This window comes from Canis lupus, chromosome 19 (assembly GCF_011100685.1).
Source record: "Canis lupus familiaris isolate Mischka breed German Shepherd chromosome 19, alternate assembly UU_Cfam_GSD_1.0, whole genome shotgun sequence".
In the NCBI taxonomy this organism is placed as follows: domain Eukaryota; kingdom Metazoa; phylum Chordata; class Mammalia; order Carnivora; family Canidae; genus Canis; species Canis lupus.
The window spans coordinates 53916809-53929602 of NC_049240.1; the positions used below are offsets into that span (position 1 = coordinate 53916809).

Genomic DNA, 12794 nt, shown 5'->3' on the forward strand with positions numbered 1-12794 from the left:
TATATTATTTAAATCATCTTATTTAAACAATGAGCAAAGTCTTACATAATGTGTAGACCCATCTTAAGTTTTATTTTCAAAATTAATTTTTTAATATTTATTTATTTACTTATTTATTTATTTATTTATTTATTTATTTATTTATGATAGTCACACACAGAGAGAGAGAGAGAGAGGCAGAGACACAGGCAGAGGGAGAAGCAGGCTCCATGCATCGGGAGCCCGACATGGGATTCGATCCCGTGTCTCCAGGATCGCGCCCTGGTCCAAAGACAGGCGCCAAACCGCTGGGCCACCCAGGGATCCCTCAAAATTAAAATTAATGAGATTTAAAGTTTGTGTGTGTGTGTGTGTGTGTGCATAAATTTTTCAAGAAACGTAAAGAAAGACATTGTGTTCATGAGATTAAACAGAGACAAAAAGGTGACAGTAAGAGAGAAGGACCATTAAATTTAGCCTTATTCAAAAGTCCTGCCTAGTTTTCAAAAAAAAAAAAAATAGTCTTTATGAGGATATATAAGATAGTTGATGGTCATATATAACCTATACGAATACCAAACTATCAGTCACACCTTGTCCTGGCTTTATGCTCTGCTTCCTACAATTCATTAAACTCTGTTTATATCAACGCTGATGTAGACTTGCGCCTAATCTAGATTCTGAAGCTGGTTCCCCTGGTCATCAGCACATCAGCAATCTGGCCTTGGAAAGGAAAATGGCCTTAATGAGTAGGAAATCAATTAGGAATTTTGACAGCGATAGGTTTAAGCAATTAGGCCTGTCCTTAGCTAGCAGGACAACGAAATGGCCTGTGTCGCTTCAACCTTCCAATGGCTTGGGGCAACACCACGCGTTGCCCATCACCGATCTGAATCTTCCTTTCTAGGGAAAGCACGTGGCCGCCGGCCGACCTGAGTCTGTGCTCCGGATCAGCTGCAATGATATGGGCGTGATTTATTGGTTTTCTATCTGCCGCTTTCTGTTTACACTGGAAATAACGCAATTTGTTTTCCTTCTGAGACTCCCACAGTGAATCGTGCTAAAGTGATGTGTGCTTAACTTGTATGGACGGCTCAAACTGTCAGTGATCAGAAGTCACTTAAATGCATAATGCAAGGCTGACCCCCCCCCACCCGCCAATTATTGGGTTTAGACTATTATTAACACTGCGCTTCTTCATCTCTGCCCCCACCATCTGATGCCTGAGGAAGAGGCTTAGACATATTGTCGGCAAGAGGTAGAGAAAATTGGACTTCAAGTTATTACTGAATGAGTAACCAAGAATGATGTACTGTGGTCAAAGCGGTCGGAATTCTATGGACATCTTTAGTTTTTAAAATTCCCAAGAGAAACAGTAATATGGAAAATGGCTTGCCCTCCCGTCGAGGTGGAAGCGCTGGCAGCTGACACATGTGATCGGCTCCGCCACATATTCCCTATTGACTTGAGTCACAAACATCTACCGAGCACCTGCGCTAGGTACCAGCACTGCACTGGGGAGTACCGCACAACACAGAATCCCGTTTCAGGAAGCAAACGATCTACGAGGAATTCTTTAGTTCCTGCCTGCCCATCCACCCCACCCCATCCCTTTTCCCACCCATTGTGTTCTCATTCCATTTTCTAATTTGCCAATCGCCCCCCCCCCCCCCCCGTGTGAATTGCCAGGAAGTTCAATATACATTTTTGACTTGGAAAGGCTGCTTTGCAGATAAAATTATACCTGTCTCACTCTATCAACATAAAACTATACCATTGAAAAAAATAATAATTTGGAGGGGGTTAAAAAGCAATAGCTAAATTTGGGGGAAAACAGGAAAATACAGAGAACAACAAAAAATAAGATAAAAATACCTTGTGATCCCAACTCTGAGAAAATCACAGTTAACCTTTTGGTGTATTTGTTTTTAAATTTTTACTTTGCCACCTGTGCTTTTTAAAATTTTTTCTTCTACTTAATGTAGAAGGATTATTTTCTACATCAAAACTATTTTTAAAAAGTCATCGTAAGGACACCGGGGTGGCTCAGTCAGTTAAGCAGCCAGCTCTTGATTTCAGTTCAGGTTATGATCTCAGGGTCAAGTCCCTTGAGGGATCAAGTCCCATGTTGGCCTCTGCACTCAGTAGGGAGTCTGTTTGAGATTCTTTCTCTCTTTCCCTTTCCCTCTCTTCTAAAATATATAAATGATTTTTTTAAAAAGTCATCTTACTGATTGATAATTTCCATTTATAATTTATTTAATCATTCTCCAAAAATTACTCAAATGCAAAATGGTTAACTTGAAAAGGTCACAGAAAATGGCTATACTTTTGTGCAATGATCCTTTTAATGCAAGGACGAAAAATGGAGTAACTCCCTTCTTTTTACAGTGTTTTTAAGCTATCATATAAATCAAGATACAATCTTTTTTTTTGTTGTTTTTTTTGCTTCTCTTACCTTGGCATCTGTATAATATCTGTGGAGGGCCACCTCTGACATTTATGATTGCAGATATAACACAGATGGCAGGAAAAAGACATGGGGCAGAGAGCTAGGTTCATATCTGCCCTGGGGAGCTAATTTTCTGCCTTCATGAAGGTAGTCCAAAATTGTGCAGGAAACACTTCTTTAAGGTTTAAGGCGTGAACTATGGAAAATGGTAAAATAAATACTAATTACTAGAAAGCGAAAAAAGAAAGAAAGAAAGAAAGAAAGAAAGAAAGAAAGAAAGAAGAAGAAAGACAAGACGCAAAAGAAAAAGAATAAAAGTAAACGAAAGAACTCCCTCCCCTCCTCCCTCCCCCTCCCTCCGCCTCCTCCCGCCCTCCATCCATCCTCATCCCTCCCCTCCCCCTCCCTCCAGACCTCCCTCCCTCCCCTATACTCCCCTCCCTCCCTCCCTCCTCCCTCTCCCCTCCCTCCCTCCCACTCCCTCCCTCCCCCCTCCCCTCCCTCCCTCCCCTCCTCCCTCCCTCACTCCCCCTCCCCGCCCTCCTCCCTCCCTCCTCTCCTCCCTCGCACCCCCCTCCCTCCCTCCCCTCCCTCCCCCCTCCCGCCAAAAACAGAAGAAATCAACCTCCCTAAAGAAAGACAACAAAACAAGAAAACGAAAGAAGAGAGAGATGGAATTCAGGACACACGATCCCAAAATACAGCACTTTGGCCATATCAAATGTTTTAGGCTGAAAGAATTGGAGAAAACAGCAGAAGCAGGTGGGTCACTCTGACCTCCTTCCCCTCCCTCACCCTTCTTCCCTGAAAACGGTTATAAAACCCTCCCATGAGAGATGCTCTCCCTATACCTCGAGGGAAGAAGCATCCTTACCTCCAAAAACAAAGGGATTCCTAGAAGAATCCCAACAAACAGACCTGCTAAGTTTCCCCCAGTTCACTACACTTGCCCCGCACTCCTTAGCCAATCACATCCCTCCACAACTGTCCATTTTTCATCAAACCTAGCATCAAAGACTCAAGTCAAACGGTGTCCTTGGTGTCTTTGGGTCTTCATGTCATTGTGAAGTCTCCCTTGTCCCATAAAATTTACATTAAGTAAGTTTGTAGGCTAGGTTCCTGATAATCTGTCTTTGTCAGTTTAATTTCCAGACCCAGGCAGGGACCCTAATAAGGTTCAGGAAAACTTTTTCCTCCCCTACAGATGAAAGTGAGAGAAAAAGAGAAAGTGGGAGTATAAAGGAAGGAAGGAAAGGGGGAAGAAGGGAGTCAGGAGATGGGGAGGAGCACAAGGACTCCAGAACTCCCTGCTGTGTGTCCTTCAGTAGGAATTACTCTCAATGATTCTCCACATTCCCCCCACAAGCTGCAGTCTCCTCTATAAATTGGATGCAATAAAAAAAGAAATTTAAAAAAATGGATGCAATAATAGTTCCTATTGAATAGGGTTATTTTGAGGGTTAAATTAGTAAAATCGAATGCCTGATGCACAATAAAAACAAGATATATGCTAGTTATTATTGCCACTATGGAAATGTTTATTTTAAAAGGAAACTATGTGAGTAGAATTGGCATTTCCTCTCCAAGATGAGGATATCTGTGCAGTTTATGGATACGTGACCAGATTGCTTTGACCAAACAATTAAGTAAAATCTTTGAATGAACACCTTTCAGTTTCATCCATGGTCCTCTTCAAACACTCACTTAGGTATACGTATGAAGAACGATATTTCCTAGGATCTTTCATCTATATTTCCTGGTGCAGAACTGGGAGAAAGACCAGGGTGATCCAGAATCACCATTTTTAGACCTATTTCTAGGTGATATTTATACAAGCTAAAATTAGGGAATTTCTGAGACACCTTTACCTAGAGAAAGTTTGAGCAAAAATCTTTTGGGGACTATTGCATGAGTTGCTACAGCAGGTTCAGAAGGAGTCGTCAGTGGACAAGGTGCATTCCAAATAGGCCCGGCTACTTATTTACAGAACAGCATAGACTCAAGAGTTTGTATATAAATCTCTATGTTCCAAAAAACTTTCTAAAATTACCAGGGAAGAGTTTCACCAATCATAAAGGAACCACCTACCTCCGCAACCACCACCATCCACTACATACACACACATACACACAATCAAGATCAGTTGCCTAAAAAAATACCAATTCATCCATTTTGGTGGGAAAAAATAATAATCTGATGATATAATCCTTTCTGGTTTTAAGGATATAATGAGTTAAAATGTATTAAATGTTTCGACGATTGCTGAAAAACACTATGTACTTAGATGATGCTTATTATTATCACTTTTCTTATCTAACCTAAAAAAAAAAATCTCATTTTATAGCTGAGAACACAAAGGACCAGAGACACGGAACAATTTACTCAGGTCCTAGAGAAGAAAGCCCAACATCCTTCCCTAACTCCTTGCTGAATTGTCAGAAGATAATTCTGTTTTTATTGATTCTTCCTAAACCTCACCCTGTGCCCTGAAACCCATAAGCTACCAACCAGTGAAAAGTAACATCGTTTCCCCACCGTATGTTCCAAAATTGTCACCATAGTGACATGAACGAGATGATGATGATTTCCTCAATAATTTAATCCAGAAAGGAGTTTTCCACTTCTCATATTTTATAGCTATGAAAGTACATATGAATATTATTGAAACATGGAATCTAGGAAATCAATTGTGGAAAATAAATAGTGGGGTTGCCTCACCTTGGCTCGTCCTGTATGCTAATTGCTGGATCACCTATTGTAGCGTGGCCCTAATTTTATTCATAGTTTTTGGTCCTTCCTCTGGGAAATGGATGGGTGGTTCTGGCATGCATCTTCTTCCCTTTTGAAATCCCCTAGACCAGCAATCCATTTAATTATTTTTGGTAATGACTTTGGCGAATGCATTAGGCGTTCTGCTGCTTTACAGCTCACTCCGGATCTGGATGTTTTGCAGGCGCTAAGTTAGGACGCAGTAGCCTGTGGTCTCTTCTGGTCGTGCCGGAAAGACACACTGGGGTTGGCTGACAGGCATTTCCCTTCCCTTTCCCCATTGCAAACACTTTGTAGGGTTTCTTCTCTATTTCAGCCTGGAGGTTACAACCTTGGAGAGAACGAGAGGTTGACCTCCCGGGGCAGGGTCGTGCAAACAGAACCGGGTTTTAGGCACCTTTCCTCACCCTAATTCTTTCCTCCTCCATTTTGCTTCCTCCTAGCTCGGTCATCCACCCCCCAGCCCCAGCCTTAATACCTATCACTTCTTTATTTCCTAATGCCCACGATAAATTTTTCCCCATCTCTGTAAATTATTCTCTTACAGTTAAAATAGGTAGTAAAGCTAATTGAATAACACTATTGTACAGCATTTAGAATAGTCCCTAACACAGAGTAAATGACATGTAATATTTATTAAACAAAAATAAACCAATTAAGCTAATTTATCTTATACAGACCTTTCTTTAAGAGTATGATTGTAATAAAACAAAGAGGGTTTTTTTTCTTTTTTCAAATTTCAGCTTACAAGATGTTTTAATGGCATAGCCTAAAGCATAGGAATTTTTATACTGAGACCATAAACTGGATATTCCAGTAATCCTACAAACACATTTTATAGCAGCTACTTTCTCCACTTATTTTAGTCCCGGGTTACCCCCTCTGAATGTGGGCAGAAAGAATGCACAACCTCAAAGAAATCTATTTCTCAATCTGGGCACTCTGCATTTCCACTATCAGAGACTCCACATTCCTCTAGTTTTAATGGAGCCTGATTACTAAATCCTTATGAGGCTTGCCCTCACCCCTCCCCTTGCTCTCTCAAGGACAATAAGGATGAATTCAAATAATTCCAGTTACATTACGATGCTTATCTGTATGTGCACCGGGGCAAACAGTGATGGAATCTTTGCCGTCTAAGAGGGTCATAACTTTTCTATGACGGGGATCTACGATCTCAAGGATAGTCATTAAAACGCGTTCTCAGGCGCAGTTTCCTTTTCTTTTTACCTTTTTAAACATTTATTTGCCTATTTGAGGTAGGGGAAGGGCAGGTGGAGAAGGAGAGAGAATCCCAAGCCTTCTCCGGGCTGAGCACAGAGCCCGACCCCGGACTCAATCCCATGACCCTGAGATCACAACCGCAGGCTGAAGCCAAGAGTCAGATGCTTAATCAGCTGCACCACCTAGGCCCCCCATCCCACCCCCACCTGTACGGTTTTCTTTCGAGGTTTTAGATGGATTGTCTTATCCCTTCTTCTTTCCCCCATCCCAGTGGCAGAAGTAGAAAGAGTAGCCCTTCTACATGGGAGCTCTGGGAATCTGGGCACCGAAGAGGCGCAGCAGTGAAGATGCCACATCCCCAAGGCTCTTGTCTTAAGGCGAAGCAAGAAAGGAGGAGAAACTATTGCCATAACCTCGTGGAACTTCTCCAACCTTTTCTCTGCCAGTCCGCTTATTTCCCCTCTTCTCTCCAAGCAGGTCGACTTCCCCATCTCTGTGAACCCTTTGATGAAGAGCGTCCCGCGCAGCGAGCGCTTCTCTGCTGGCGTCTGCCTCCGAGGAGTAGGAGGCCCACAGCAAGGAGGCCGCGGGCTGCCCCTCGCCGGCTGCTCCCGGGAGAACACGCAGCCCTTCGGCAACCCCGTGGTTATTAGTCCTCAACTAAAGGAAGACAAATTTAGTCCCAGGAGTTGTTTGCAGGAAACGGTCAGATGTCAACGCAAGATATCAACGTAGTTATTCCTCGACTGCATCGGAATTCAGTTCATTTCTAGTAGGGTCAGTGTGGAATTAAGGCGCTGAACGTCAGAACTGGCAGGAACCTAAAAGACATCCGGAGAAATGACATCTTCATTTTACGGGTGAGAAATATGAAGCCTAAAAGAGGAAATAAACGTGCTTGCATTCCAACACGAGCTAGGGCCAAAGCGCTTTGGCCAATCTAGAAGGAAGGTGTTAGTCTCGGTGTGTAAGTACACGTGAAGGTGAGAAAAAGGCAGTTTCTCCCTTAAAGAAGCTTCAGGTCTGGAGATATGGGTCTGTCAAGAATTTAGCTAAGCTACTCCAGGGTAGTGCGGCCTTGGCCTTCATGTTATCTGGTCAAGTGGCCCCCATGGACCTTAAACCAACAACAGCCCCTCAGGCAAGCACATGCCCTAGGCAAAACCCCACAGAGTTGCAAGCAATTGTAAGTCCCCGGTACGACTTTCCCAGCAGCCCTTGTGATCCAGTCTCCCCCACCCCCAGCACCTTCTCCTCCAGCACCCCTTAGGTAAGATCCCTGTGGGGCTCACCAAGCCCTGCTTTTTAATTTTGAACTGAGCAATGCAAGCCACTAGCCCAGGAATCCCAAAGCATCCCATGCCCTGACCCTAACAGAGGCACGTGTCCCGGGTCCTATCAAGCTGTCTGTCTACACCCCACCTTGACCTCTCTGTGTGGCCCCTCAGGGTGTGCTGGGCCCACGAAGCCCCAGAACCTCCTCCAGGACCTGTGAGTAACAAACTCCTCTATTTCATTCTCTCTGTGGCCTGTCATTGAGCCACAGCACATCATCTGTTGCCCTGTGCTCCATGTCACGGGGCTTGAGGTGACAGATGCATTTCGAGATCTTTGCTGGAATTTCCACTATCATTCAGTCCAAGGAACCCTGGTGGATGTTGACCAACCTTCACTTCTTCACCTGTGAGCTCGGGATGCAAACATGATCACGACCACTCCCTTCTCTTAGTCCGTACGTATATTAAGGAAGGAAGGAGAGAACAACCCACAGCATGTTAAGGGTCTACGTGTGCGTCTAAGGGCTACTGCAAAGGCATATACGAAATATTGTAGAAAACAGTATCAAGGGAAGAATTATTCCCACTTATGTGGATTCAAGGTGGGGCTTAAACAGGTGATATTTGATTGAACCTTGAAAGAGACGTCAGACCCTGTCAAGGCCAGGGTGGGGACCTTCTAGCTAGAGGACATTTCCAGGCTATACGGTAGAGTTCAGAAAGGACTTAGGGTAAGCAGGGGAATGGCTGCTCCAAAAATCTACATCCTAATCCCCAAGAACCCGCGACTACGTTCTGTTACGTGGCAAACGGGAATTAAGGTTGTCAGTGGAATGAAGGTCGCCAACAAGAGCTCTTCGGATGGGGAGATTACCCCCGGTCACCCTGGTGGGCCCAGCGGAATTACAGGGGTCCTTAAAAATAGAAGAGGGAGGCGGGAGAGGCCGGACCAATGCAATGTGGGGAGGACTCGGCGTGTCAGCACCGACCGTGAAGGCGCAAGGAAGCACCCAAACTAAAAGAAGCAGGAGTTAGCCCCGAGTCGCTGGAAAAGGCGAGAAAACAGTTCTCCCCCAGAGCTTTCAGAAAGGCACGTAGCTCTGCCAAAACCTTCATTTCAGCCACGCGAGACCTAGGCCAGACCTCTGATCTAGAGAATAAGATAATACACTCGCGTTGTTTCTACTCCACCAAGTTCGCAGTGATCTGCTGCAGCCCCGACGGGAAGGGGCTCGGGACCCGCAGTTGTCTGCTAACCCGGGAAGAGCCGCATGTCCCCTGCAGTGCCACCAGGGCAGGCTTGTACCTGCGCAGAGAAAACCAGAAGAAAAGCAAAGGTGCTCGCTCGCTCGCTCACTTGTAAGTGTCCTGTCTTTCGCCCCCAGCATGTATCCCACTCAGGTCGGAAGGCCACGAGCAAACACTGCATTTCCCGTTTCTTTGGCAACGGGAGGCCGGGGCCAGGTGGGTGGACTCAGCGACGCCGCCGTGGAGGTCCAGCCCCGGGCTTTGCTCCCACCCAGGCGGCGCTGCGAGGTCTGCAGTGCAGAGGCGGAGAGGACCCTAAGGACCACCCTAGACGTCTCTAGTCCTCGGTCCTTCAGGCTTTGTGCCTGAGCCCCGCGGAGGCCCCACGAGGCCCCAGACGCCAGAACAGGACTGGAGCTGACCAGTGACCCTGCAGAGGCCAGGCCCCGGGCACCGCGGCCACAGCAAGGCTGGAACCAAGAGGAAGGTGGGATGACAGCGGGTGCGGGTGCGGGTGCAGAGGCTCCCCACAGCTGAGGACCCACCCAGGCGACCTGCACCCCACTTGTCACCTTGCTTCATGCCCCAGGAAGGCCGCGGCCCAGTCCTAGCACCAAGGCCCTCTGGCCTCCAGCCTCCCGGGTGCCCTCTCCAACGGGGGTCCTCCCAACCAGGCCCCCCAAATGCAAGGAGACACCGGCAACGGGCTCCTGGCCCTCGAGGACCACGGACGCCATCGGCCGGGTCCCCAGGGCAGGGAGGACTCTGAGAGCCGCCTGGCCCTCCTCCAGCCGTGCATTTCCCCACACAGCAAACGGGGAGCGGGGCTGGCCACCTGCAGTGCACGTGCACCTGGCCGCAGGCCCCCCGGTTCTCGGGTGATCTCAAGGAGACCGGGCGCCAGGAGACGCAGAGGCCGGGCGTGCTTGCTCGGGCCCCGACGTGACCCAACAGGCCCAGCCTGAGGGCTCAACTGTACGCCTGCATCCCAGGACAGTCTTTACCGCTGCCCGTCACTCCCGGGGGGGAGCCGAGGCCGCGGCGGCCCTGACAGGTGTGCGGCCTCGGTGACCCAGCGATCTCCACCTGAGGGGCGCCTGTGGCCTGGATTCCAGGACCCTCTCCGACTTGAGAAGCGGGCAGCTTGGTCCCCGGAGTCCCCTCGAGGCCCTCTCTGCACGCGCCCTGGGCTGAAGCTGCCGCCCACCCAGGACATGCAGGCCGCGGGGCCCCCGGGGCAGGGCCACCACCTGCCACCTGCCCAGGACACGCAGGCCGCGGGGCTCTCTCCGTCCTGACTCCTCCCCAGGCAGCGGCCCCTCACCTGTTTCCACCTTTCTCCCTTCTTCTGCCCCTTCCTTTCGGGCCTGCCCCTCCTCCGGGCCCCTCCGCCTCATTCCTCGGGCCTCCCCGCCTCGGCCGCCCCCTCGTCCTCCTCGCTCCCCCTCTGGCACCCCGCGCACGTACCCAAACTGCTCTCTCCCGCTTCCTCGCTCACACACCCGTGAGATCCTTCCCAGTGACTCGGAGAAGCCCGTGTAAAGAGCAGACGTCGCGTTCGTCTTGCACACTTAAATGTCACTTTTACAAGTCATCGGGCATTAAACCGGGTTTCGTTTTTAAACACATGTTTTAGAGAGAAGAAAGGATTATTGCTTATCAATTAATTAGCTGCCTGGTGTGTTCGCGGAGAGTGGTGGGACATTCATGTGTAAATCCGTAAAGGAAAAAGCCTTGGAGAAGCTCATGTGCTATGTAATTAGAGTTAATTAACACATTTGCTAATTGACTATTATTTAGCACTCCAGCTGCTGAGGAAAAATCCATAGGCCCATTACATATTAATTAGCAAAAGTCTATTGTCTGATCCCGTCAGTCCCGTATTGATGAGCTTTCCCACAAGCCCAGCTCCGGCGGGGGCGGTACCGAGCCAGGGCTCCGGGTGGGGGAGCTCCGGGTGGGGGAGGCCGGCTCTGCCCCAGATACTAGAAGTAAAGGCTTCTCCGGGTTCCCATAGGTCTGGGCGGCTCCGGGCCTCGGCCAGCGGCCTCGGGGACAAAGCCCTTGGAAAACGGCAGGAGGGGACGCCCGGGGCCCAGCGGTGCAGCGGCTGCCCGTGACCCAGGGCGTGACCCGGGGCCCGGGATCGAGTCCCGCTCGGGCCCCTGCAGGAGCCTGCATCTCCCTCGGCCTGCGTCTCCGCCTCCCTGTGTCTCTCAGGAGTAAATACATAAAATCTTAAAAAAAAAAAAAAAAGAAAAAAAAAAGAAAATTGCAGGAAGACGAAGGCTATGTGCAGCAGCCATGTGCTGTCTCTGGCTTTTCTTTTCCTTTTTTTTATTTAAAGATTTTATTTATTTATTCACGAGAGACATAGACAGAGAGAGAGAGGCAGAGACACAGGCAGAGGGAGAAGCAGGCTCCATGCAGGGAGCCCGACGTGGGACTTGATCCCGGGTCTCCAGGATCATGCCCTGGGTCAAAGGCAGGTGCTAAACCGCTGAGCCACCCGGGATTCCCTGTCTCTGGCTTTTCTTAAGCAGTGTGACTGGGCCTCTGCGCTTTCCCGTGATTAGACATCTCTAATGTTCGGGAGCTCCTCGGCCGCCCACCCTGCCCCCGTACCTGCCCCAGGGTGCTCCTGCCCCCGTGGCCCCCACCGGGCTCCGTCCCATGCCCCTGGCTCTGGGCACCTGCTGCACACTGGCCCCCCCCTGCCCCCCTGCAGCCCAGCAGCCCCAGGCACCCTCCCCAGGGGTCCCCCCCACAGCCCCAGCAGCCCCGGGCACCCTCCCCAGAGGTCACCCCCACAGCCCCAGCAGCCCCAGGCACCCTCCCCAGGGGTCCCCCCCATAGCCCAGCTGCCCCAGGCACCCTCCCCAGGGGTCCCCCCCACAGCCCCAGCAGCCCCAGGCACCCTCCCCAGGGGTCCCACCGAGCTCCCCCGAGGGAAGACTGCTCTGTCTGCCCTTAGCCATCCTGTGAACACCAAGAACAGGGCGCAGGGCAGCTGACTCTTTCCGCAGGATCCCAGTAACACGTTTCTCTTGTAAGAACACCACATACCTTCCTGCGGCATCAGCTCGCAGCCCTAAGGTGAGCCCAACTCCGCGACTACAGCTGAGCCGTGAACAGCAGCGGGACTTTCCCGACACCCCTGCACGCCGCACACCCACGATAGCCCACGACACCCTCAGAACGTAAGGACAGAGAGCCTGCTCCGGGCCAGAAACCTTTCTGATAACATGAAGGCCAAGTAACAGACATTCTCTGTGTTATGTGTATTTTTATAATAAAGTATGTGAGACAAAACAAAGTTTCATTCAGAAGATTGTAAAGAAGAGAAAATACACATACGATACTGTATTGACCGAAAAGAATAATCCACCTTGTGTAAGTGGCCCCATGCTGTGTTCTCGGATCAACTGTCGTAGTTATTTTGTATGAAAAATTTCTGCCAGGGGCTCAGCTGAGTGCTTCCCGGTCATCCCTCTTGGCCCCCGACAGCTCTAGAGGTCAGGGATTGAGGCACAGCTGCTGACGTCGGTGCCACGTGGACCTGGTCTCTGATCTCTGATCTCTGGTTCCCCGGGAGAAATAAGCCATCGCCCTACAAAGGTTTCCCAGGTGACTTGGTGTCACCCAGGAATTACAGGCAGAGCGTGCGGAGGCGCCGAGGCCCCGCTCCCGCAGCAGTCAAGGGAGGCGGTGGGCAACCACCGGGCCGCGCGATGCCAGCGGGATTCCCGGGGCACCACGAGGCACCTCGCGTGGGGGAACAAACACGTGGGTCGAGCCCAGATACTCTGAGCCTTAGGCCATCTGTTCAGAGCATCGCCAGGTCA

General features: G+C 49.4%; 1 long non-coding RNA gene across 1 annotated transcript in view; it reads right to left on the reverse strand.

Moving 5' to 3' along the window:
* Nucleotides 1-6658: 6658 nt before the first annotated feature.
* The window catches only part of LOC119864410, an 89358-nt gene continuing 83222 nt past the window's right edge, over nucleotides 6659-12794 (reverse strand). Inside the window, exon 3 of the long non-coding RNA XR_005373850.1 lies at nucleotides 6659-7245. This is a non-coding gene — a long non-coding RNA (uncharacterized LOC119864410). The remainder of the gene's footprint in view (nucleotides 7246-12794) is intronic.